Below are 27599 nucleotides of genomic sequence, written 5' to 3'. Positions count from 1 at the left end.
ATGATTGGAAAATGTGAAGATGTAGAAACAAACAACGGACGTACCAGACCACTCTATCTGTCTCCTGAGAAACCTGTATGCAGCTCAAGAAGCAACCGTTAGAATCGGACATGGAACAATGGACTGGTTCAAAATTGGGGAAGAGAGTATGACAAGGCTGTATACTGTCACCTTGCTTATTTAACTTCAATGCAGAGTACATCATGTGAAATGCCAGGGTGGATGAAGCACAAGCTGGAATCAAGATTGCTGGGAGAAATATCAACAACCTCAGATACGCAGATGATACCATTCCAATGGCAGAAAGTGAAGAGGAACTAAAGAGCCTCTTGATGAGGATGAATGAGCAGAGTGAAAGAGCTGGCTTGAAATTCAACATTCAAAAAACTAAGATCGTGGCATCGGGTCCCACCACTTCATGGCAAATAGAAAGGGGTAAAGTGGAAACAGAAACAGATTTTATTTTCTTGGGCTCCAAAATCATTGCAGAGGGTGATTGCAGCCATGAAATTAAAAGACACTTGCTCCTTGGAAAGAAAGCTATAGCAAACCTAGGCAGTGTATTAAAAAGTAGAGACGTCACTTTGCCAACAAAGGTTTCCAGTAGTCATGTACGGGAGTGAGAGTTGGACCATAAGGAAGGCTGAGCACCAAAGAATTGATGCTTTTGAATTATGGTGATGGAGAAGACTTTTGAGAGCCCCTTGAACAGCAAAGAAATCAAACCAGTCAATCCTAAAGGAAATCAACCCTGAATGTTTATTGGAAGGACTGATGCTGAAGCTGAAGCTCCAATACCTTGGCCACCTGATGTGAAGAACCGACTTATTGGAAAAGACCCTGATGATGCTGGGAAATATTAGGGCAAGAGGAGAAAGGGGCAAGAGAGGATGAGATGGTTGGATGGCATCACTGACCCAGTGAACATGAGTTTAAGCAGACTCTGGGAGATAGTATAGGACAGGGAAGCCTGGCGTGCTGCAGTACATGGGGTCGCAAATAATAGTCAGACGTGACTGAGTGACTGAACAACAAGCGGTAGTTCTACTTGTAATTTTTTAAGGAGCCTCCATATTATTTTCCACGATGGCTGCACCAATTTACATTGCCACCAACAGTGACAAGGGTTCCCTTTTCTCCACATCCTCATCAATGCTTGTTATTTTGCTTTAACTTTTCAAACCAGCAATCCTACTCCTAGGAAGTTAGCCTGAAGAAACATTTCCAACACTGTGAAAACACATGTGCACAAGGCTATTTGTTCCAACACTGTTTGCCATTGAAAAATATTGGAAAGTACCTAAATGCCCAAGCATAGGATAGCGGTTGAATACACATGGCACCTAGAGTCCAGGGAGTACCATGCAGCTATTTTGTAAAAATGAGGAAGAGCTCTATGAACTGACATGGGGTGATTTCCCAGACATTCTGTAAAGTTAAAAAATAAAAAGCAAAGTACAAACAGCATTCACAATATGCTATCTGTTGTATAAGAAAAAAGAGATAATGAGAAAACATACACATATCTGCTTATTTTTACAAAAAAATAAGAAGGATAAACCAGAAAACAATGAAGCTGGTTGCCCACAAGGATGGAAGAGATTTGGGAGTGAAGGACAGTTCTCTGAGTACATCTTTAGGTGTACTGTTGACTTCTGGAATCACATTACTACTGTATGTATTCAAGAAATTAAATTAAATCATTAAGAGTTGGAAAAGGGAACGAAAACTGAAAAGAGGCTAAAGCAAATAAACCTAATTGCACTTCAAATGAATATCAGAATCACACTGAGGGGAAAGGAAGGGAGGAAGGTGTGAGGAGAGGTAACCCAAGTAATTTGTAAACAGACTATTTGACTATATGCTCCCTTTTTGGCAGGAGAATTGCAAATAAGTTCAGAACTCTTTTCAGTAGGATTTTTACACGACTGAGCGACTTCACTTTCACTTTTCACTTTCATGCATTGGAGAAGGAAATGGCAATCCACTCCAGTGTTCTTGCCTGGAGAATCCCAGGGACGGGGGAGCCTGGTGGGCTGCAGTCTATGGGGTTGCACAGAGTCGGACACGACTGAAGCGACTTAGCAAGTTAAGCAATTAAAAAATAGTTTAGATGCATTATAATGAGGAAATTGTTATATTGAGCAATATAAATAAATGTGTTGGGCTTCTCAGGTGGCTCAGGGAGTGAAGAACCTGCCTGCAATGCAGGAGACACAGAGAGATGCAAGTTCAATCCCCGGGTCGGGAAGATCCCCTAGAGGAGGGTATGGCAAAACAAGTTCAGTACTCTTGCCTGGAGGATCCCACGTTACAGGAGAGTGTGGCGGGCTACAGTCCATAGTGTTGCAATGAGTCAGATATGACTGAAGAGACTGAGTGCACACTCATGCAAGTAAGTGTGTTAATGTCGCTGGGAGCCAGCATTCTCACTGTGAAAGAAGAGGCGCACAATTATGGCATGGAGGAAGTTAAGAAAGAACCTGGAATTTGAGGTATTGGTGTAAACTCATGATTTTAAAAATATACATAATTTTGTGTATATGTATGCATAAGTGTACTTATATACGATGCATATAGGTGTGTATATGTGTATGTACATGCATATTGTGGTTAGTCACCAAGTCAGGTCTGACTCTTGTGACCCCATGGAGCTTGCCAGGCTCCTCTGTCAATGGGATTTTCCAGGCAAGAGTACTGGAGGGGTTGCTATTTCCTTCTCCAGGGAATCTTCTTGACCCAGGGATTGAACCCAGGTCTCCTGCATTACGGGCAGATTCTTTACTGACTAAGCCACCAGGAAAGCCTAGTTCTGTTCCCTGAAGTGTCCTAGAAACAAAGACACCCCAGTAGTCATGAGCACACCCTGATCATGGTCCCTAATCCTATTCTCCACTAAAAGTTACCCACCCCCCCAAAAAATGGCTGACCCAAGTTCTCAGTTCACATACTGGTGAAGCCTAGCTTGAAGGATTTTGAGCGTTACCTTGCTTGCATGTGAAATGAATGCAATTGTACAGTAGTTTGAACATTCTTTGGCATTGCCTTTTTTGAGGATTGTAATGAAAACTGACCTTTTCCAGTCTTGTGGCCACTGCTGAGTTTTCCAAATTTCCTGGCATATTGAGTGCAATACTTTAACAGCATCATCCTTTAGGATTTGAAATAGCTTGGCTGGAATCCCATCACCTTCACTAGCTTTGTTTGTACTAATGCGTCCTAAGGCCCACTCGACCTCACATTCCAGGATGTCTGGCTCTGGGTGAGTGACCACACCACCCTGGTTATAAGGGTCATTAAGATCTTTTTTGTACAGTTTTTCTGTGTATTCTTGCCACCTCTTCTTTCTCTCTTCCATTTCTGTTAGGTCCTTGCCATTTCTGTCCATTATTGTGTTCGTCTTTGCATGAAATATTCCCTTGGCATCTCAGATTTTCTTGAAGCAATCTCTAGTCTTTCCAATGGAAGTCTCAAAGGTCGGATGCTTGTTCTCCCATCCTCCTCTGAGTCAGGAAACAGGCACATGACCAGGGGTCAGGCAACCTGACCCATCCTCCCTGGACTTTGAATTGAGAGCTAGTGATATAAAATAGCAGGACAAGGGAGTTCCCGGTAGTCTAGTGGTCAGAATTGGGTGCATGCTATGATGTCCATGTACTGAGCTTTTCATTTCAGCTGTCATATTTTTCACAACAAATGCCTCTGGTGGGGTCGTCTTGCTAAAACTGTGCTCCTCCAGCTTCCTACTCCCAGCACTCTTTCATCTACCAGAGAAGATCAAGCTTACATTCACATCCTATACAGTCTGCTCCAGTTATTCTGCCGTTGGGAATAGGTGATTGACATTCTCTTTATTACACACCACAAGCTTTCTTACGTCTTTGTGCTGTAGTGTTAGTTCTCCTAAATACACGTGGAACCGAGGTTGGTCTGTCTGAACTGACACCAGAATCATGTGTGATCAGCACCTGGCCAGATTCACTTAGGCAGGAAGGAATAAAGGAAGTGAGAGAGGGGAGGGGAGGGCTGGGAGTTTGGGATTAGCAGATGCTAATGATCATATACAGAATGGATAAAAACAAGGTCCCACTGTACAGCAAAGGGAACTATATTCAATATCCAGTGATAAACCATAATGAAAAGGAATATGAAAATATATATATATGGATATGACTGAATCACTTTGCTGTATCATAGAAACTAACACAACATTGTAAATCAACTATACTTCAATAAAATAAAATTTTAAAAAAGGAAGTGAGAGGTGTCAACAGCCTGGCTTCTGGAAGCAGAGGGTTCTGAACATACTGATTCAGAGAGCAAACTGGAAATGCTTTCATGTATGGGCTCTGGGTTTGAATTCTGGCTCACCACTTTCCAGCTGAGTGATCTTGGGTAAATTACTAGACCTCTCCAAGCCTCCATTTCCTCATCTGATTAAAAAAAAAAAAGAGAGAGAGATTACAATATACTTTTATCATGAGGTTGTTAAGATATTAAAATGGCTGCAAATTCTTTGTTACTACTCCCACAGAGAGGTGAGGACCACGGCCCCTCCCCTGGCATCTAGGCCAGCTCAGGACTGCTTTGACCAAGACACAGGTGATGCTGCACGACCTTCCTGGTGAGGTTACAAAAGCTCATGGAGTTTCCACTGGTTCTCTTGGTGTCTTACTTTCCGGTGGCTGCTGTATCAAATTGCCACAAACATCGTGGCTTAAACAAACAGCAGGGTATCATTTCAGTTCTGGAAGTCAGAAATTTAAGTGGCTTGGCAGGGCTGCATTCCTTCTGGGTGCTAGAAGGGAATCCATCTCATTGCCTCTTCCAGCTTCTAGAAGAGGCCACCTACTAGCTGATGGCTCCTTCCTCGAATCACTCTGACCTCTTCGTCATCGTGACGTTTCCTTCTCTGGCTCAGATCCTCCTGCTTCCCTTATAAGGACTCTTGTGATCACATGGGTCCATCCACGTAAGCCAGGATGATCTCTCCATCTCGAGATCCTTGACCTTATTATATGTTCAAAGTCCCTTTTGACATGTGAAGTAACATACTCACAGGTTCAAGGGACTAAGATATGGACACGTTTGCTGCTGCTGCTGCTGCTAAGTCGCTTCAGTAGTGTCCCACTCTGTGCAACCGACCCCATAGACGGCAGCCCACCAGGCTCTGCCGTCCCTGGGATTCTCCAGGCAAGAATGCTGGAGTGGGTTGCCATTTCCCTCTCCGATGCATGAAAGTGAAAAGTGAAAGTGAAGTCGCTCAGTCGTGTCCGACTCTTAGCGACCCCATGGACTGCAGCCTACCAGGCTCCTCCGTCCATGGGATTTTCCAGGCAAGAGTACTGGAGTGGGGTGCCATTGCCTTCTCCAATGGACACGTTTAGGGGGCCATTATTCAGCCGAGCACAGCTGGATAGATGTTGCCTTTCTGTGCCTCAGTTTCTTCATCCTTAAAATGAAGGTGACAGTGGTACTCAGCTCTGAAGTTGTCTCGAAAATTAAATGAAATCATACGTGCTTGGAAGCAGACCCAGCACCAAGAAGGGCTCAAAAGTATCAGCTATTTTCTTAGTTTAGAATCTCCCAGAAGATGACAGTGAAACCACACAGTCAATCTGGGAAGTGCAGGAAAGAGTGCACTTGTGGGAGGTGATACAGGGAAGAGAAATTAAATAATGAAGGGTAGTCACTCTGCCGGAGAAGACCCCCTCCACCTCCCCACTACCTCCCCATGAACCAAACAGAAGAATGTCCACAAGCTGATCACACACCCCTCTTCCTCACCCTGTCTTTACAAACCTTTCCCTGAAAGCCAATGGAGAGTTTGGGTATTTGGGGCATTAGCTGCCTTGCTGGGTGTACCCCTTGCTTGGTGCCTGCAGTAAATCCTGCACTTTCTCTCACCACAACCTGATGTCAGGAGATTGGCTTTCCTGTGCTCAGGTAAGCAGACCTAAGTTTGGTTCGGTGACAATCCTGAGGTCATGGAGGATAACTGTCACACCCAGCCAGGACTGCTTTAAAGCACAGCCCTAAAGAATCTGCCTGCAGTGCAGGAGACCAGGGTTCGATCTCTGGATCAAGAAGATCCCCTGGAGAAGGGAATGGCTACCCACTCCAGTATTCTTGCCTGGAATATTCCATGAACAGAAAAGTATGGTGGGCTACGGTCCATGGGGTCACAAAGAGTCAGACATGACTGAGCGACCAACACATTTTGATACTTTACCAGCTCTTAGTGCTAGTCGAGGCTGCTTGGGCCTTCTGAGGGAAGGGATCCCCCTCCAAAAAGACCTGTGAGCTCTTGTGTTGCGGGTCATCCCCACTTCACGCCCTTGGTCATGAGACATGAACTAGATATCAATGGGCAGTGAACCAAGGAGGCCCATGAGACCACAAGAGAGGGAGAGGCAAGCCACTCCCGAGAGGCTGAGGGAATCTGCCCCACTAGATGGACCCCATATTCAGCGAATCAAACCACCCCCAGAGATGGGCACCCAGAGCAACTCAGGGTTTGGGGTCCCTGAGGAGGCCCATGCCTACTGGCCTCACAGGACAGGAAAGTCCAACATGAAGTCATCCAAATGAAAAGAGGTTTATTATCAGGAGACCAAAGGGTGCCTCCAAATCAAATACAGGACGGGGCTGGTCTCACGGACCTGAGCAGCCAGGGCCCCCACACCCTCAGTGTGGCTTCTCTCCATCTCCCTCAACTCAGATGGATCCAGTTCAAATTCCACTTCACAGACCACAAGCTGTGTGATCTCCAGTTGCTACACCCCTATGACCCTCAGTTTCATTATCTGTTCTCACACACAAGAGGGATAATACTAACTTTCCTTCCGGTGGGAACACTGCCTGACCCACAGTATGGCTTTGAGTTTCTTGTCATATTTTTGTTGTTGTTTAGTTGCTAAATTGTGTCCGACTCTTTGCGACCCCATGGACTGCAGCACACAAGGCTTCCCTGTCCTTCACTATCTCCCAGAGTTTGCTCAAACTCATGTCCAGAGCAGGTGACACTATCCAACCATCTCATCCTCCGCCGCCCTCTTCTCCTTTTGCCTTCAATCTTTCCCAGCCTCAGGGGCTTGTTGTCATATGTTGTTGCTCAGTCACCAAGTGGTGTCCAACTCTTCGTGACCCCATGGACTGCAGCACGCCAGGCTTCCCTGTCCCTCACCGTTTTCTGGAGTCTCCCCAAGTTCATGTTACCATATATATGATGTGCAACTATAACATATAATTACATATGTTACATGTAGTGTATATTAACATTCTCAACTATCCTCTCACTGACAAGTTCTCACTGATTTTATGCCTCTGAAAGGCAGCCACCAGAGGGCGCCAGACTCTTTGGTTTTAAGTCCCAGAAACAACTTCCTGACTCGTTTGAAACTGAGTCATTTAATGCTGGGAAAGACTGAAAGCCGGAAAGGAGATGACAGAGGATGAGATGGTAGGATGGCATCACCGACTCAACTGACGTGAGTTTGAGTAAATTCCGGGAGTTGGTGATGGACAGGGAGGCCTGGAGTGCTGCAGTCCTTGGGGTCACAAAGACTCAGACAAAACTGAGCAACTGACCTGAACAACTCCCTGAAGCCAGCTGGTGCCACAGTCCGGGATATTCTGAGGCCTCTTTTCTAGAAAGTTCATGGAAATGGAATCATAAGTCATGTGGTCTTTCCTATCCAGCATATTTTGCTCAGCATCATGCATCTGAGACTCTGTGGATATTCTGTGGATCCTCAAGTTACTCTGTGGATCAAGCGCTCGATCTGTTTTATGTAAATTGGTGCAGCCACTATGGAAAACGGTATGGATGTTCCTTAAAAGACTAAAAATAGAGTTATGGGTTCCTGAAAACCCACTCTTGAGAATATATCCCAACAAAACTATAATTTGAAAAGATACATGCACCCTTAAGTTCACAGCAACACTTTTTTCACTAGCCAAGATTTGGAAGCAAACTAAATGCCCATCAACAGAAGAATGGATAAGAAGATGTGATATATATATATGTGTGTGTGTGTGTGTGTGTGTATACACACACAATAGAATACTGCTGCTAAGTCACTTCAGTCATGTCCGACTCTGTGCGACCCCATAGACGGGAGCCCACCAGGCTCCCCCATCCCTGGGATTCTCCAGGCAAGAACACTGGAGTGGGTTACCATTTCCTTCTCCAGTGCATGAAAAGTGAAAAGTGAAAGTGAAGACGTTCAGTCGTATCTGACTTGTAGTGACCCCATGGACTGCAGCCTACCAGGCTCCTCCGTCCATGAGATTTTCCAGGCAAAAGTACTGGAGGGGGGTGCCATTGCCTTCTCCGCAATAGAATACTACTCAGCCATAAAAAAGAATGAAATAATGCCATTTGCAGCAACATGAATGGTCCTAGAGATTAACATACTAAATGAAGTATGTCGGAAAGAAAAAGACAAATACCATATGATATCACATGTATATGGACTCTAAAATACGGCACGAATGAACTTAGCTATGAAACAGAAACAGACCCACAGACACAGAGAATAGATCTGTGGTTGCCAAGAGGAAGGGGATTGGGGAGGAATGGATTGAAAGTTCAGGACTAGCAGATGCAATCTATTAATATTACATATAGAATGGACAGACAGCAACGTCCTACTGTCTAGCACAGGGAACTATATTCAATATCCTGCAATAAACTGTAAAGCAAAAGAACATGAAAGGTGTATATATATATAACTGAATTACTTTGCTGTAGAGCACAAATTAGTAACATGTTGCGAATCAACTATAGTTCCATAAAAACATTTTTTTTTTTTTTTAAAAAAGAGCTCATTCTGTTTTCTTGCCAAGAGGTCTCCACTGTGTGGATGGCCCACATTTCGTTTCTCTGTTCATCTGGTGATGGGCATTTGGATGAGTTCCAGTTGAGGCTGTCATGAATAATGCATGAACAGACAGACACTGCTGTGGACATTCAAGCCCAAGTCTCTGTGTGAAGGCTCTGTCTCAGGTTTGAACTGCATTTACAATACGTGGGGGACGGTCATCCTCAGCGATTGAACTTGGTGGAGCCACTGGAGCTTGCGTATTTCTGCCCAGCGCAAGACTTCTCCAAGGGGCTGTCTTGGCTCCAGAGCTCCTCCCCAAGTGGCTAGGACTTTGTCAAGTCAGCACATGGTCTGTGTCCCTCTCTTCTCTCCTGTCACAGGTGTGTCTTCCTACCAAACCTCTTGCACTATTGACTTAGTCTTGATGTCAGCTTTGCAGAGCACCCAGCCCGAGGCACACATGGAATGTGCTCGGAACAGTACCTGGCATATTGTTTATCATTGTGATCATAATGTGGAGGCAGGCACATGGGTTCTGGTGCTGGATGACTGGGTTCAGCTCCAGTGCCCCCTGAGGGGATAACGGCAGTGCCAGAGCCTGTCCCACTTGGGCCCAGCCATCCAGAACTTTCCAGTAAAAAATCCACCTGCAATGTAGGAGAATCGGGCTCCATCCCTGGGTCGGGAAGATCCCCTGGAGGAGGAAATGGCAACCCACTCCAGTATTCTTGCCTGGGAAAGCTCATGGATAGAGAAGCCTGGAGGCCTATAGTCCGTGGGGTCGCAGAGAGTCGGACACGACTGAGCATGCGCAAGTGCCAGGGCTCCGCTCTAAAGAGGGAGGGAGTGAGGAGAGCGGGTCAGCAACCCAGGCAGAGAAAATAGAGGAGAATATTCCATTCTTTTTGTTCTTTTTTTCTGACAGGGAAGTAGGATTTATTGGTGAGCATGTGTAAGGAGGGGACAGCGCCAAAGTTCTCGTGAGTGCTGCTGCTGCTAAGATGCTTCAGTCGTGTCCGACTCTGTGCGACCCATAGACGGCAGCCGACCAGGCTTCCCGTCCCTGGGATTCTCCAGGCAAGAACACTGGAGTGGGTTGCCATTTCCTTCTCCAATGCATTCAAGTGAAAAGTGAAAGTGAAGTCGCTCAGTCGTGTCGAACTCTAGTGACCCCATGGACTGCCGCCTACCAGGCTCTTCCGTCCATGGGATTTTCTAAGCAAAAGTACTGGAGTGGGGTGCCAGTGCAGGATCTGCTATTTATCCAGAGGGCCACGATTAGGGATGTATTTAACCCTTAGGGATGTATTTAACCCCTAGCCATCTCGGATGAGCCGCTTTTCTGCTACCATGTTTCCAAATTCATCCGCCTTAAACTTAGTAAATCCTCATGTCTTGGATCTTCTGGCAGCCAGGGAACTTGAACCTGGCCCTGTGGAGGGCGTCCATCACATGCTCCTTGTTCTGCAGCTTGGTGCAGACAGACATTATGACTAGCCCGATGTGGATACCGGCCACTATGCTCTGGGGCTTTCCAAAGGCACTGCACCTACCTGTCTAGAGCCTAGACTGGGGACAGCAGGCCAGTCATGAGTGTCCACTGGAAAGGGCTGTCTCCAAGGGCCCTTAGGGCAACCGGCTGCGGACGTGGCTGAGGCGGCTGCTGTTTGCAGCCATTGCACAGCAGACCCACCCTTTTTTGTTCTGTCCTCAGCTTCCCAGTCTGAAGCCGCCTTGGGGAAGCAAGAATCTTGGTAACATTCTGAGCTGTCATGATGAAATGGTGCTGCATAATTTTATTACTGAACCGAGACAGCTCTTGGGACAAAAGGCAGTTTCAGGGCCTTTTATTACTGAAGAGGATCTGAAACATTTGCATTTTGCCTGATATTGTGTCCAAAGGGCATGGAGGAATTGTCCTTATAATTGTCCACAGGAACAAGGAAGGGAAAAAAAAAAAAAAAAACAGACATTGGGTCAGCTTGTGCCCCTGGAGTCCTGATACTCCACTTGGTAGACATGGCGATTCCACAATGGTCATTTCCTGCCTCTCCCTGAACACTCTGGGACAAAAGCCATTAGGTGGGACAGAGTTAGTAGGCAAGGGCTGGGGGAGGGCCGTCTGGCCCAGAGAAGGGAGTCAGAGTCTGCCCAGCGTGAAGGAGACATGGAGGCAGGGAGTAGGCATGGGAGAAGGCCACACATAACATGCAACAGGGTCCATCGAGTAAGCAAATGAATTCACGATTACAGGAGCGGGGTTCTCCCTGTCAAAGTGGCGAGGCTGAAACAGGAAGGGAGAAAGCCAGCACGACACTGGCTGTAGGCTGGAATTAGACATCAGTGTGAACCTGAGGTTCTCCATAAGTCGTCAAGAGATACACATGGACGTAAAAGTGTGTGTGCACTAAACGGTATTGAGCACACAGATATCGGCCTCTAAGTACCATTAACCACTATCAAGAACCAGGGATCTTTGTAGAATGGACTCATTTTGAGGGGACTGTGTGTGTATGTTAGTCGCTCAGTCATGTCTGACTCTTTGAGACCCCGTGGACTATAGCATCTGTCCATGGAATTCTCCAGGCAAGAATACTGGAGTGCATTAGCCATTCCGTTCTCCAGGGGATCTTTCCAACCCAGGAATCGAACCTGGGTCTCCTGCATTGCAGGCAGATTCTTCACTATCTGAGCCACCAGGGAAAACCACAGCAGCAAAAGTTCAAGGTGAGTCTGAGACATCAGTAAAGACGTGCACGAGGAAGGATGGGGTCATGTCGAGAGGATGCAGAAGTCACCTGACGTCCTCTGGCCTAAAAAGGGATAACTGGGACATCAAAATAAATCATAGTAACTTGTTTGATTCCTACAGCTGATGTAACCAAGTGCCATAGAGTGGCTCAAACAACAGAAACGAATTTGTTTCACAGGCCTGGAGTCCACGATCCAGGTGTTGGCAGGGCTGGCTCCTTCTGAGGCTCTGAGGGAACATCTGTCCCCTGTCTCTCTCTCAGCTTCCGATGGCTTGCTGGCAATCTTTGCTTTCTTTGGCTTGTAGAAGCATCACCCTGATCTCTGTTTTCATTTTCACAGGGCATTCTCCCCATAGGTCATTGTCCAAATTTCCCCTTTAAAAGGACACCAGTCATGTTGGAGTAGGGACCACCCTACTTCAGTCTGACCTTATCTTAACTAATGACCCTATTTTCAAATAAGGTCACATTCTGAAGTCCTGGGGAGTAAGGACTTCAATAGATTTTAAATTGGGGGGGGTACACAACTCAACCTGTAATACATGATAGCAGATTGTAATGTAAGGGATCAACAGGAAGCCACAGGTCCATATTGATATATAAATACTGATTTAAATAAATTAATTCACTCAAAAAGCCAATGTGTGATGAGGAACAAGAGATTTATATAGTATCAAAGCACCTCCCCACTAGTTACTTATTCATGACCAAGGGTAAAAGGAGAACCTGTAAAGAGGCCCCATCTCCAGATAGAGTCACCTTAGGGTGAGGGCTTCAACATATGAATTTCATGGTCAGGGAGCAAGATTTGGTCCATAACAACTACTTTGCTCCCAAGGAGGGGGGCTGAGGGGATGTCATGCTATGGTTCTTAGAGGTCCCCAGCAGTCACCTGCTCATCAGTACCCCTAGGGTTGCCTCCCTTTCCTCCCATGTCCCCACCCTCTATAGGTGCTTCCGGGGATCCTGCAGCCAAATCAACCACATGCCCTTGAATCCTGGTCACAGGTGCTGCTTCTGGGGACTCCAAACTCACCCGGTGCCCCTACCTCCAGCTTTGAACCAGATCTCCAGCCTGGCATGGAGAGGAGCGGCCAGATGCCACCCTGGGTCAGGGGTGAGCGCACCTGTGCAACTTCAGAATCCCAGTCTGGACGCCTGACTGGCACTGGCTGACAAGAGTCTCTTTCCCGGGGAATTTGGGACTGAGACCAAGAGATTCTGGCTCAGCCTCTCAAAGAGAAGTTATGAAATGGGAGCTGGGGACTCCCCTGGCGGTCCAGTGATTAAGACTCCATGCTTCCACTGCAGGGGGTATAGGTTCCATTCCTGGCTGGGCGATTAACATCCCATGGTTCGGCCAAATAAAATAAAATTAAATTTTAAAAATTAAAAAACAAAAACAAAAACAGAGCTGGAGGAAGCCTGCTTTCCCCATGCCATGACCTGAGAGACAGGGAAAGCAGAGCTGCAGGAAAGGAGGAGAAAGATGGACAGAGGAGCACAGAGGCGAGGTAGTGCGGGGCACTGATGATGCTCTGGCATTGTTTCTTTTTCCTATCTCTTCTGAGGCCTGGCTGAGCCCTCTCACAACACGTGCTGTGTCCTAGCATACCCTCCCTTCCTCCTTCCTATTTTCTTTAAGGTGTCCTGGGTTAGTGCCCCAGTTACTATTGATGCAAAACAAATTACCCCAACATCGAGCAGCTTGAAACAACCACGTTACTCTCTCTCCCAGTTTCTATGGGTCGGGAATGGAGGAAGGGCTCCATGGGGTGGTTCTGGTTTAGGACCCTTCACACAGGTGCAACTAGCCATGCCACTTCCCACAGGGGTGATATGACTGCTTCTTATCTAAGCCACTACCTTTGGGATTCCCTGGTAGCTCAGAGGGTAAAGAATCTGCCCACAATGCGGGAGACCTGGGTTCGATCCCTGGGTTGGGAAGATCCCCTGGAAGAGGAAATGGCAACCCACTCCGGTATTCTAGCCTGGAGATCCCATGGACAGAGGAGCCTGGAGGACTACAGTCCATGGGGTCACAAAGAGTTGGACATGACTGAGTGACTAGGCTCACACACACACACACACACACACACATCTTTGGGAAGCCTGGCATGCTGCAGTTCATGGGGCGCAGAGTCGGACAGGACTTAGCAACTGAACAACCAGCACCTTTGGGGGCAATTTGTTTACACAGCAATATATAATAAATACACCTAGAAAGCGGCAGAGCTGACATCTTGGACTGAGATCTAAAACTAGTGTTTTTCTCCCTAGAAAATATTGAAGCTCCAAGCCTGGGGAGGGCCAGGAGACTTTTGGGAGGCTGCAGGTGGTGATGGTTGAGGAAGGCGGCAGGTTTAATGATTTCCTGAAAGGGGAAGATGGAAGTTTTGTGAATTAACCTAAAGCAAGACAGACAAGGGAAGAGAACAGAGAAGATGGTCTAACTCTGGCCTGTTTCTTTGGGAAAGCTTTATTTGCCTTTAGTTTTACTGTAGTTGTCCGTTTCTTTGTAATTCTACCTCATTTTAAAAATTGTTCATTTATTTATTTTTGGCTGTGCTCGGTCTTCATTGCTGTGTGGGCTTTTTCTAGCTGCAGTGAGGCGAGCCGGGGCTACCCTTTAGTTGCAATGCACAGGCTTCTCCTCCTCTTGTTGTGGAGGACAGGCTCTAGGGCACTCAGGCTTCCACAGTTGCAGTCCTTGGGCTTAACAGTCGCAGTTCCTGGGCTCCAGAGCACAGGCTCAGTAGTTGTGGCTCACAGGCTTAGTTGCTCTGCAGCCTGTGGGACCTTCCTGGATCAGGGATTGAACCTGTGTCTCTTGCATTGGCAGGTTCTTTAACCTCTGAGCCCCCAGGGAAGCCCTCTACCTAATTTTTAATTAGGAATTAAATTTTACAAATTGATTTATTAACTAATTAGGAATTAGATTATCTAATTTCTAATTTTAATTAGGTAAGAACAGTACAACGAACATCTACATCCCTTTACATCAATTTCATAAATGATGAACATTTTCCACATCAGTTTTACCACACTCCAAAAATTTTCTCATGCATTTAGAAGAGAAGTATGCAGGACCTAAGCAGAGAGTTCAAACTCTCACAAAGGATGACGCCCACGTAAGCATGAGCTAGAGCCTGCCAGGGACAGATGCTGCCCTTGATTCCCCTCATCCCCCACCCACCCTCCTCCCCAAAAGCAACTATCGGCATGCTTCTCAAATCACATCACTGGGGCAGGTTTGAAATGAGATTGTTCTCATCATAATCCTTCTAGGGAGGATTAAAGATTCCTTGGAGAATCAGCAGAAAGCTCTCCAGGCCTCTCTTCTAGCTGAAAATGCAGGTAACACATACCAGTTGCCACTCAACTTGTAGAGATGGCCAGCCCTGAAGCTCACCCCAGAATGAACCTCCGGGAAAAGGCGAAAGCAGGCACAGCTGGCTCCCGGGGGCTCCTGGGAGACTTGGCTCAGGCCGTTCTGCAAGGATCAGCGAGAGAGTCCTGCCTGGCCTTCCTCTTCCTCCCCTGGGAATCTAGCTGCTTCCCTCTGCAAGTGACCAGAGGATGCCCTTTGGTACGGTTGCTGGCTGTGTCATCTGAGTCGGGGGGCAGATGAGAACAAGCTAGGGTGGGACTGGAGTCAGGGCTGACTGATGGGTTTGTGAGCACAGGTGGGACGTTTTAGAATGTAGATTTTACTTCTATTCAGGCATGGTGAGGCCAAGAGATCAAGACTCAACTGCCAATGGAAAGATAGGTAATGACTCATAGGTCCCAAGAGGAGGGGGATAAGTCAAGCCCTGAAAGGCCCCATGAGAGAACACTGAGGTTGCTCTCAGGCCTGGGTGGGGAGGTGGGTGAGAGCCTTTATTGTGGTTTATACGGGATGGAACCTCCCGCAGGGTTAAGTCAGCTTAAAATTGGCTTGTTTGAATCATTTCAGTGGGCCCTGAGGCGTTAAAGGGCTGTCCCTAGTTGACTGATGAAGGAAGGCGATACTGGGCCCAAACAGGAGCGTTCCAGAAAAAGAAAGCGGCTGGGGACACGAGTTCTGGGTTGGTTAATTTGCATATGAAAGGCCTGCTAGCAGGCAAGCCTTTTGCTATCTTTAGGAATCAGCCAACTCTGTAGGTTGTCGAGGGTCACCAAGGCCCCAGATGCATCATAATACAGAAAACTTGTAAAATGCGGTTAAAACAATTCATGAGCCAAGAAATCTGTTAAACACTTTCTCTGCGTTAGCTCTTTCAGCCCTGGCAGCGAAATTATGAGGCGTGATCAAATTTATCTGATAAGGACACTGGGAAGGTTTCCCACAGTTTGACAACTCAAATTTATTCATGTTGCAGCAGAGGACTTCCGAATCCTCTGCGCTCTCTCCCCAAGCAGAAGACCTAGGGTTATATTAGATGTGGGGAAGGGTAATGTATGGGTGAAATTTAAATGATACTTTTTTTTTTTTTTGCCATCCCAAGCAGCTTGTGGGATCTTAGTTCCCCAACCAGGGACTGAACCCATACCTTAAGCAGTGAGAGCGTGCAGTCCTAACCACTGGACCGCCAGGGAATTGCTGACTTGGTGTACTGACTGACAAAGAAAAGCAGGGCTGTGAGCAAGAGGATCAATAAGGCCTGAGCTGCGAAGAGAATTCAGCGCCCCGTTTCCTTGGAAGCTATGAAATTAAGCTCAGTATGTAACACTGAGCCTGGAGACCCCTTATCTGAAGCTCTGAACCTGGGCTGGGGCTGGAGATTATGTCTCCAGGTCAGAGTTATTTAGACCCCTCAGGCAAAAATGGAATGTCCCATTCTCATTAGTTTGATTTCAAATGTCCAAGTCTCTGAGAGTCGATTTTAGAGAATGATGTTTCTCCACCTTTTGTCCTTGGAAGTTAATTAACAAAAGCAATTTTACAGATTCATAGATAAATACTATTCAATACCCATTTCACAGATGAGGAAACTGAGGCTCGGCAATATAAGTCTCTTTTTCTAAGTCATGACTGAATCAGCAGCAAACCATACCTATCTGGCTCCAGAGCCTGGAGTCTAATACTTCCCAGACTGCAGTGTGGGCACCAAGAGGGGCGCACTCAGAACCCCCTCCTTCACCCACCCCAGGGCTTCTAATCCATCCCAGACTCCCAAGTGGAAAAAGCTAGACATAAATTTCTTAGTCTTGAGCATGTGTCAAAGTTGATTTCTCACCAACAGTGGGATTGCAGGAGGCAGGGAGTGGTGGGAGGCCAGGGTTGGGGGTGGGGGACCAGAAGATAGAGTGAGCCTGGTGGAGGTGGGCAGGGAGAGAGCAGAGCAGCCAGGCACAGTCTTATTTCCCCAGGATGTCAAAGCACCACATTCTCATTAGCGTAGCATTAGATGTGGGAGGACATCTTTAGGCAGAAGACGTTAATTGGAAATAATAAGCAATTTCTGAGAAGCGAAGCCAATCCACCTGAGGCCATGGAGTTGATCCCCTGCTGCTGCTGCTGCTGCTGCTGCTAAGTCAATTCAGTCATGTCTGACTCTGTGCAATCCCATAGACAGCAGCCCACCAGGCTCCCCCGTCCCTGGGATTCTCCAAGCAAGAACACTGGAGTGGGTTGCCATTTCCTTCTCCAATGCATGAAAGTGAAAAGTGAAAGTGAAATCACTCAGTCATGTCCAACTCTTAGCGACCCCATAGACTGCAGCCTACCAGGCTCCTCCTTCCATGGGATTTTCCAGGCAAGAGTACTGGAGTGGGGTACCATTGCCTTCTCCGACTGATCCCCTGCTGCTGCTGCTGCTAAGTTGCTTCAGTCGTGTCCAACTCTGTGCGACCCCATAGACGGCAGCCCATCAGGCTCCCCTGTCCCTGGGATTCTCCAGGCAAGAACACTGGAGTGGGTTGCCATTTCCTTCTCCAGCCCTAGCAGAAGCCAATCAGCAGCCAGCCACCAACAGTCCATCTCCAAAGGGTCAGGTGGGGGTCTGTCCGGCAAAGGGGCTCCACGAGCAGTGATCTGTACATTTCTCTAGTGAGTAAAGATGCAGAACACATGGTGGGCTTCAGTTTCAGTTTGGGGACAAAATGTTTTCTTTCTCAGAAGCAAGTAGGAGTGGGACGGTGTTTTGTTTGGGGCAAATTGAGCTTAGAGACTGAGACAGTCTTTGTCAAATATTTTACCTAACAGGCTCACTGTGAGAATTTTAATAATTTCAAAAGGCAGCAGCATACAAGATAATGTATGTATGTATGTAAGAAGTCAGTAAAGAAAGATGGCTCAGATGGTAAAGACTCTGCCTACAATGCAGGAGACTTGGATTCAATCCCTGGGTGGGGAAGATCCCCTGGAGAAGGGGATGGCAACCCACTCCAGTATTCTTGCCGGGGAAATCCCATGGACAGAGGAGCCTGGTGAGTTACTGACCGTGGGGTCACAAAAAGTCAGACATGACTGAATGACTAACACTTTCACTTTTCTGCACATCAGTGACAAATGAACTACACTGTTGTTCCAGGCAAGGGAAGATGAAAGAAATATAGTCCAAATTTGGTTGCTGCTGCTGCTAAGTCGCTTTAGTCGTGTCTGACTCTGTGAGACCCCATAGACGGCAGCCCACCAGGCTCCCCCGTCCCTGGGATTCTCCAGGCAAGAACACTGGAGTGGGTTGCCATTTCCTTCTCCAATGCATGAAAGTGAAAAGTGAAAGTGAAGTGGCTCAGTCGTGTCCGACTCTTACTTAGCAACCCCATGGACCTCAGCCTACCAGGCTCCTCCGCCCATGGAATTTTCCAGGCAAGAATACTGGAGTGGGGTGCCACTGCCTTCTCCGAAGTTCAGTTGAGCTGTACCCTTAAACAAATTGGTTCTTGGGAAAGGCTGCTTAACCAACCATGAGATGATGTCCAGCTACCAACCAGGGAAAACAAAAGTCTTTTCATTGCTAGAGCACGTTGCTAGGGGAAAATGTAGGCATTGGCCGGCAGGATGATCTTTCTCTAGGCTGCTGATGGCTTTTTGCCCCTGAGAGGAAAAAAGTCACCTCTGCAGTGGCAAAAGCTAAAAACTCAAGGTCTTCAGAGAGTTATTTTTACTTTTTCTCTTTTTAAAATATGGAGCACAGTTGATTAGTTTCAGGTGTACAGAAAAGTGAGTCAGTTATACATATCCACATACCCACTCTTTTTTAGATTTATTTCCCATATACTGCAAGGAAATCAAACCAGTAAATCCTAAAGGAAATCAACCCTGAATATTCACTGGAAGGACTGATGCTGAAGCTGAAGCTCCAATACTTTGACCACCTGATGCGAAGAACCAACTCATTGAAAAAGACCCCGATGCTGGGAAAGATTGAAGGCAAAAGGAGAAGGGGGCGGTAGAGGATGAGATGGTTAGATACATCCTTAACACAATGGACATGAATTTGAGCAAACTCTGGGAGATGCTGGAGGACAGAGGAGCCTGGCGTGCTGCAATCCACAGGGTATCAACAGAGTTGGACATAACTTAGCAACTGAACAACCACCACCTTATAGGCCATTAGAGACTATTGAGTAGAGTTCCCTGTGCTCTACACCAGGTTCTTATCAGTTTTTTATTTTATATATAGTGGTGTGTATACGTCAATCCCAGTCTCCCCACTTATCCCTCTCCTCTTCATCTCCTGGTAACCATAAATTTGTTTTCTACATCCATGACTCTACTTCTGTTTTGTTAGTTCATGTGTACCCCCTTCCCTTTTTTTCTTAGATTCCACAGAGAGATTTATTTAGTTCAGCAAAAGGTAGTTTTGTCCAGACCGGACACTCTTGGATGGTCCTCGTAAATTCTGCGCATTTATACTCTAAACACCCGATGCCCACAGTTGCCTTTTCATCTGTTCTTATTGACAAGCCCCCAGTGGGGTCTCCGAGCAGCTGAGCTCCTAGTGCTTATCAGCAACCCCAGATGTGGAAGATGACATCCTGACATCCGATTTCATTTTTACCTCAAAATAGTACCTTCATCCTTGAAAACAACTTCACTCTTAAAAACAACTTCATTTTTGCCATAAACAAGTGGATCTGAAATCATATCATAATCACTACAGAGCAGACAGACCGGCTGGACCCAGGGTCTGGCACTTCACCACTAGGCACCACATCCACCTGGGCTTCACACTCCAGCCTAGCAGCCTGCAGCTGCTGGCTGGGGAATCTGCCTGAAATAAGCCCCCGGCAGATGGTTTCCTAAAGAGCCAACCCACTCTGCAGTTTACCTATAACTCACACCCTCTTGAAAGGGTTTTTTTCATTCTTTCGTATTTTCTAGGCTCTTTAAAAAACAATGTGATACTGAATTAACAGCACTGCCCATATCAATTTCCTGATTTTGACAAGGTGCTATTGTTATGTAAAATGGGAGCCTTGAGGGAAAGCTGGGTGTGATACAATAGAAACTAAATATTTGGTCTTTGACCCCAGTTCCTGGCACACAGTTCCTGAAATCTTCAAAGTGAGAGTGTTCTGTGTAGGCAAATGAGGTGATTGGTTATTAGGGGTCCCTAGAAAGCCGGGGGAAATATCAATAACCTCAGATATGCAGATGACACCACCCTTATGGCTGAAAGTGAAGAACTAAAGAGCCACTTGATGAAAGTGAAAGAGGAGAGTGAAAAAGTTGGCTTAAAGCTCAACATCCAGAAAACGAAGATCATGGCATCCGGTCCCATCACTTCATGGGAAATAGATGGGGAAACAGTGAAAACAGTGTCAGACTTTATTTTGGGGGGCTCCAAAATCACTGCAGATGGTGATTACAATCATGAAATTAAAAGATACTTACTCCTTGGAAGGAAAGTTATGACCAACCTAGATAGCATATTCAAAAGCAGAGACATTACTTTGCCAACAAAGGTCCGTCTAGTCAAGGCTATGGTTTTTCCAGTGGTCATGTATGGATGTGAGAGTTGGACTGTGAAGAAGGCTGAGCGCCAAAGAATTGATGCTTTTGAACTGTGGTGTTGGAGAAGACTCTTGAGAGTCCCTTGGACTGCAAGGAGATCCAATCAGTCCATCCTAAAGGAGATCGGTCGTGGGTGTTTTTTGGAAGTACTGATGCTAAAGCTGAAACTCCAGTACTTTGGCCACCTCATGCGAAGGGTTGACTCATTGGAAAAGACTCTGATGCTGGGAGGGATTGGGGGCAGGAGGAGAAGGGGATGCCAGAGGATGAGATGGCTGGATGGCATCACCGACTCGATGGATGTGAATCTGAGTGAACTCCGGGAGTTGGTGATGGACAGGGAAGCCTGGCATGCTGCAATTCATGGGGTCACAAAAAGTTGGACACGACTGAGCAACTGAACTGAACTGAGAAAGCATCAGGATAGGGGCTGGTCACCAGAAAGACCAAGGCACGATTAGAGGGGTCAAACTTTCTAACCCTAACCCTAAACTAACCCTAACCCTCATCCCACCTTGGACCTCTGGGGAAGGGACAGGGGTTAGAGGTTGAATGAATCACCAGTGGCCAATGGTGTAATCAATCATGCCTGTGTGATGAAACTTGCATAAAAACCCTAAGTGACAGGATTCAGACAGCTTCTGGGTTGGAGAAGACATCAAGTTTCTAGGAGGGTGGTGTTCCCAGAGAGGGTATGGAAGTTCTGCACACACATTCCCCATACCTAGCCTTATGCATCTCTTCTATTTGGCTGTTTCTGAGTTGCATCCTTTATTAAAAAAAAAAAAAAAAGAGGGACATCCCTGGCAGTTCAGTGGTAAGGCTCTATGCTTCCACTGCAGGGGGCTTGGGTTCCATCTCTGGTCAGGGAACAAAGATCCCACATGCCCCGAGGTTCAGCCATAAAATACTAATAATAAACCACAAAATGCAAGTTAAGTGCTCCCTGAGTTTTACAAGCTGTTCTGGCAAATGACTGAACCTGAAAGGGAGGGGGCTGTGGAAACCCCCAACCTTGTAGCCAAGTCTGAGTGAAGTTCAGCTAACTTGGGGACCCAGTGCTTGTTACTGGCATCTGAAGTGAGGGCAATCTTTTGGGCTGAGCCCCTAACCTGTGGAGTCTGACTGACTCTGGGCAGCTGTTGTCATACTGAACTGCAGGACCCTAGCTGGTGTTATGGAGAAGGAAATGGCAACCCACTCCAGCGTTCTTGCCTGGAGAATCCCAGGGACGGCGGAGCCTGGTGGGCTTCCATCTATGGGGTCACACAGAGTCAGACACGACTGAAGCAATTAGCAGTAGCAGCAGCAGCAGCTGGTGTTAGAAACTCAGAGACAGTATGAGAAAAGAAAACCACACATTTAATATCAGTAGTATTGTGAGTAAAAACATCTCAGTAAGTGAAGAGTGCACACAGGAACGCTTGCTCCTATTTCTGCAACTTCTTTTGAATTAAACTATTTCAAAATGAAATGTTATAATTTTCTTTTAAAAGAAGTGAAGGGCACTTGGATTTAATTTTTCACTTACAATAAACTTTTTTCAAATTTGGAGCTTTTTGCAAAGGACAGCATTATATTACACACCTCTCTATTTTATCTACCTTGGCAAGACTTTGTGGACTTTTGAAGCAATTCGCCTAACCACCTTTCCTTTCTAAAATAAAATTTAAATTTAGCTTTCATTGTCCATTAAATGTAACGTAAAATTTCACAACACTCAGATGCAAATACATTCCAGAGGGGTTGAATATAAGGTAAGCCACTCATTCAGAGAAGTCACCCAAGATTTAGAAGCAGGAGTTCAGAACCTAGAACCTGCCTCCTTTGGGTAAGTGGGGGTGTTGTCTGCAGACCAGCTCTACCTAAACCTGGATAATGAAAGTAAACATTTATTGAGTGCGTACTGTGTGCCAGGCACAGTTTTAAGAGCCTTATTGGATTAACTCACTTAATCTTTACGTCAACCCTGTGCTATTTAGTCACTAAGTTGTGTCTGACTCTTTTTCGACCCCATGGACTGTAACCTGCCAGGTTCCTCTGTCCATGGGATTTTCCAGGCAAGAATACTGGAGTGGGCTGCCATTTCTTTCTCCAGGGGATCTTCCTGAGCCAGGGATTGAACCGGAATCTCCTGCATTGGTAGGCAGATTCTTTACCACTGAGCTACCAGCGAAATGTCAACTCTAGGAAGAAGGTATTAGTAGTTTTACAAGATCACACAGCCAATGTGTGACAAGACTGAAATCTGAACCCCGGCCATCCAGCACGAGGTCTTCACCGCCCTGCTACAGAAGCAGGCTGAGGCATGAGCCTGGCTTCAGACTGGTCACGTGTGGTCCCTTCCAAGTCCCTCACCAGACTTCACTGCATCCCTGTTTGCCTGGTGTCCCTGGAAACAGACTCTGAGACAGGAAGCTGTATGTGAGAGGTCTGCCGGGAGAATGTTTTCAGGTCCAGCCTTGTGAGGTGGTGAGGAAGGCAGGGTTGGGTGGAGAGAGAAGCTGATCTACTGTGGGAAAAAAAGGGAGGCCTCGGATCACTCTGAGGCTCCACAGGGAGCTCAAGTTGAGACCAAAGAGTTACTGTGGGTTGAGCTGTTTTCCCACCAAGAAGATGAAGTTCCAGATTCCCAGGACCTGGAGTGAGTGTGAACTTATTTGGAAATAGGGTCTTTGCGCTCATCAAGCTGTGGTCATTAGGGTGGGCCCTCATCCATTAGGACTGTGTCCTTATAAAAGGAGGAGCATCCAGATGGAGGGAGCAGACCGGGCGGAGGACAGCAGTCTACCCTGAGTCAAAGCATGACTGGGCATGGTGCGGTAACAAACAGCCAGGAGATGGGGTGGCCAAAGGAGAATAAGTGTGGTGGGGAGGGGTGGTGAGAGATGAGGGCAGAAAGCTAACTGTGAAGGTGGGGTGAATGTGTCCGTGAGGTGAGGACTTGATATTTACTCTGCTTGAGAGGGAGCAGAACAAAGACACAACTTCGGTTTTAATGGAATCCCTGTGGCTATATGAGGGGGAAAGATGGCGGGGGCAAGAGGGCAATTCAGGGAGATGGGGGAGACTGTGATGACCCAGACCATGGGGGACAGGGCCCAGACCAGGATATTTCTAGTTTCATGAAACTGGAATGGCCCAGGTGTCCATCAGTAGAGGAGTGGATAAACAAATGATGCAAACTCCATACAATGGACTGCTATGCAGCCATAAAAAGGAAAAAGCTATTGATAACCCAGTAACATGGATAAATCTCCAAATTGTCATGCTGAGTAAAAGAAGTCAGGCGGAAGCAGAGTATCTGCTGTGTGATTCCACTTACATAAAAGATGAGAAAATAGTGACAGAAAGCTGACCAGTGGATTCCTGGGGTGTCAGGGGTGGGGGGACCCACAGGGAAAGCAATGGGAAATTCAGGAGATATTCTGGAGGTAGAGTTAACAGGATTTGATGACCTACTGGATCAAGTAGTATGAGACAGAGGGGTGCTGGGGATGACTGTGAGGTGTGGGAGGGCAGAGCATGGATGTACTCGGAACAGGGCAGAGTGCAGGTGACAACGCTGAGTTCCCATATGGGGCTTGAGGGGCCTGTGGGTCCTATGTGGCAACTTACAGGAAACAGGTGAAAAGATTGTTCTGGTTCTCAGAAGGGAGGTGGACAACAGAAGAAGATTTTTGGGAAACATGGAATCGGGGCCACGATGTGTGCTAGTAAACTAGTCCTCTGAAAGAAGAGTAAAAGCCCTGATTTGTTCTGCTTGTTGGTTTCTGTGGAGTGCATATTGCCACCAATTTCAAGCTACTAATGGCTTCACAAGGAGCTGGCATTCCTGAATATTTAACAGCTCAACCAATCTGGTAGGGGTTGGCTCCAGCAGCCATTATGAAGGGGTGGAGACAGTAACTATCCTGAGAATGAACATCTAGCAAGCACTAATTCTGCCCCAGCTGTAACGCATCCTGTCTCCTTCAGTTTTCACAATGTGCTTTCCTCTCAGAGGAGGAAATGGAGACACAGAGGGGGGCTTTGCTCAAAGCCTCAGCCACCAAATGCAAGTGGAAAAACTGGGATTAAGACTCAGCAGACAGAGGCAGCACTGCATGTATTTTGTTTTGCTTTGCTTTTTGATTTATAATGTTGTGTTAGTTTTTGCTGTACAGCAAAAGTGAGTCAGTTATACGTATACATATATTCACTTTTTTGATTCTTTTTCCACAAGGTCATTACAGAATAGAGTTCCCTGTGCTATAGAGTAGGTCCATATTATCCATTTTATATATAGTGGTGTGTATATATCAATCCCAATCTCCCAATTCATCCCTCCCCTCTTACCCCCCTGGTAACTATAAGATTGCTTTTTACATCGGTGACTCTATTTCTGTTTTGTAAATAAGTTCATTTGTATCACTGTTTAAGATTCCATATATAAGTGATATCATACGCTATTTGCCTTTGACATCACTCAGGAGGACAATCTCTGATCCACCCATGTCGCTGCAAATGGCATTGTTTCATTCCTTTTTTGTGGCTGAGTAACAGTCCATTGTATATATGTTCCACATTTTCTTTATCCATTCCTCTGTCGGTAGACACTCAGGTTGCTTCCATGTCCTGGCTGTTGTAAATAGTGCTTCAGTGAAACTTGGGGTGCATGTATCTTTTTGAATTAGAGTTTTCATCTTCCCCAGATATATGTCCAAGAGTGAGACCGCTGGATCGCATGACAGCTCTATTTTTAGTTAGGGAAACTTCGTATTGTTCTCCATAATGGTTGCACCTATTTATATTTCCACCAACAGGGTAGGAGGGCTCCCTCTTCTCCACACGCTCTCCAGCATTTACCGTTTGTAGGATTTTTTGATGATGGCCATTCCCATGTAGGGTGACACCTTGCAGGTTTGATTTGTGTTTCTCTAATAGTTAGAGATGTTAAGGATCTTGTCATGTTCCCGTTGGCCATCTGTATATATTCTTTGAGAAACGTATCTTTAGATCTTGCACCCATTTCTTGATGGGGGTTTGTTTTTTATATGGAGCTGCATGAGCTGTTTGTATATTTTGGAGATTAATCCCTTGTTGGTCTGTTTGCAAATATTTTTTCCCATTCTGGGGGTTGTCTTTTTGTTTATGGTTTCCTTTCCTATACAAATGTTTTAAAGTTTAATTAGGCCCCATTTGTTTATTTTTGTTTTCATTTTCATTACTCTAGGAGGTGGATCCAAAAAGATCTTGCTGTAGTGTTCTACCTATGTTTTCCTCTGAGAGTTTTATTGTGTCCTGCCTGACACTGAGATCTTTAATCCATTGTGAGTTTATTTTTGTGTATAGTGTTAAGCTGCATAAGTGTTGATACTTTGGTTGCTATGACCCAGAAGTTTCTTGAACTGAGCCACTCATCACCCAGCAGGCACTATCCTAGGACTGTTACTTCTAACAAACCTAGGAGGTAGATTCCATTATAATTCCATTTTAGATAGAGAAACTGTGGGTAGAAGGAACAATAGCTTATCTGATGGCTCATGGCTGGCTGATGATGAAGGCAGGACTTGTACCCAGGCTGGTTCCACGATTATGCCCTCAACCTCTGGGTTATGCCACCCACAGGCCAGGCTGCCTTCCCCACCCTTAATTCAGATCACTGAATCTTACTGAGAAGCTGAGCTCAGAGGTTTCAGCAACAAGCAATTTTATCCCACTCTTAGTCCAGTCCATATTATGTCACCAACATTTCCTCCCATTGTTCAGTTTGTCTAAGAAGACCAGATTTTAGTGACTCAGGGATTGTTCTAGTTGGCACAATCAGGACAAGGGACACCTGACTAAAAGGAGTGGGGAGGTTGGGGAGACAGATGCTAGCGGTTGCAGCGGGCATGGCTTGGGAGGCTGTGAGGTAGGGAAGCTCAGATGCTGCCCATGATCAGAGCCTCAGGTCAGCACCCCTCCAGTACGCCACTGTGCTCACTCAGGATTCCCAGCCAGGGGAGCCTGAGAGAATCTGTTTCCCTTTGGGTGGCCAAAAATGCAAGAGAGCTTAGGGGCTAGGAGCAGTTATGTTCTTGCCTCTGGGGAAAAAGTCAAGCTGTAAGAAGAGAGAAGAATGAATGCAAGGTACAGAGGGAGGCAGATATGAAAGGGAGAACAAAAGTCCCTGCAGAGGTTTGAGCTTCCGGTCTGGGTGTCCTTGAAACGCAGCCCACTCTTATCTTGGAATTCCCCTACAACAACTTTTCCTTTTTCCTTCCAGTGGGATTCCTGTCAAGCAGCCCCAAAAGAATTTCAAGAGATACACTTGACTTGACAGGATGTATCCTGACTTTCTTCTCCATGAGAGAGTATTTTTGTCAAGACTAGGTTGAACTGCACATAATAGAAAAACCCAAAATCATATAACCTAAACAAGCTGGAAGCTTAATTTGTTTTTACAGAGTCTAGAGGTAGGGCATTCAGGGCTAATGTGGCAGCTTCATAGTCATTAGTACCCAGCCTCTTTCAATATTATTGCTCTGGCATCTTCAGTATATAACTTGTGATCCAAGATGGTTGCTGGAGCTCCGGCCATCATATCCACATTCCAGTCAGTAGTATAAAGGACAAAGGACTTAGAAAAATTCTTTAAGATCAACCCCGAGAAGGCCCACACAATGCTTCTACTGGCACCTATTGGCCAAAATGTCATCACCTGGCCACACTTAGGGAAACATAGACAATCTAGTTTTTGCTGGTTTAATGTGTCCATTTAAAAATCAAGGTTTGTATTACTAAGGGAGAAAGGGGCAGGGATATCAGAGGACTCTCTTCCAGAATCTTACCCTTCAGCAGAGATACAAGGGAATCCTGAAGCTTCCACCAAGATCCTCTAAACTGAGAGGTTTCCTCACAGGCCTTCAGAGAATTGATTGCACAAAACCCAAACTATTCACAGTGGACCCGTGGATGTAGCTCACCAGGGGACAGGTGGTGACCTGGGAAGCAGACACAAGCCAAAGAGCTGTTGATCTTCTGCTAGAGCCTAGTTCCATCCCTTCTTATCAACAGAGAAAACCATCCCAGCCCCACCCAGGGCAA

At 46.3% G+C, this 27599-nt stretch overlaps 1 protein-coding gene and 1 pseudogene across 4 annotated transcripts in view; both read right to left on the bottom strand.

Moving 5' to 3' along the window:
* CEACAM20 (carcinoembryonic antigen related cell adhesion molecule 20) overlaps positions 1-27599 on the bottom strand; it is a 73108-nt gene that overhangs the window by 29637 nt on the left and 15872 nt on the right. The gene's annotated exons all lie outside the window — the stretch shown is intronic.
* LOC113876914 lies at positions 10437-10557 on the bottom strand (annotated as a pseudogene).

This window comes from Bos indicus x Bos taurus, chromosome 18 (assembly GCF_003369695.1).
Source record: "Bos indicus x Bos taurus breed Angus x Brahman F1 hybrid chromosome 18, Bos_hybrid_MaternalHap_v2.0, whole genome shotgun sequence".
NCBI lineage: Eukaryota > Metazoa > Chordata > Mammalia > Artiodactyla > Bovidae > Bos > Bos indicus x Bos taurus.
The sequence above is the reverse complement of the archived record's forward strand: the minus strand, read 5'-3'. Positions and strand labels throughout refer to the sequence as shown.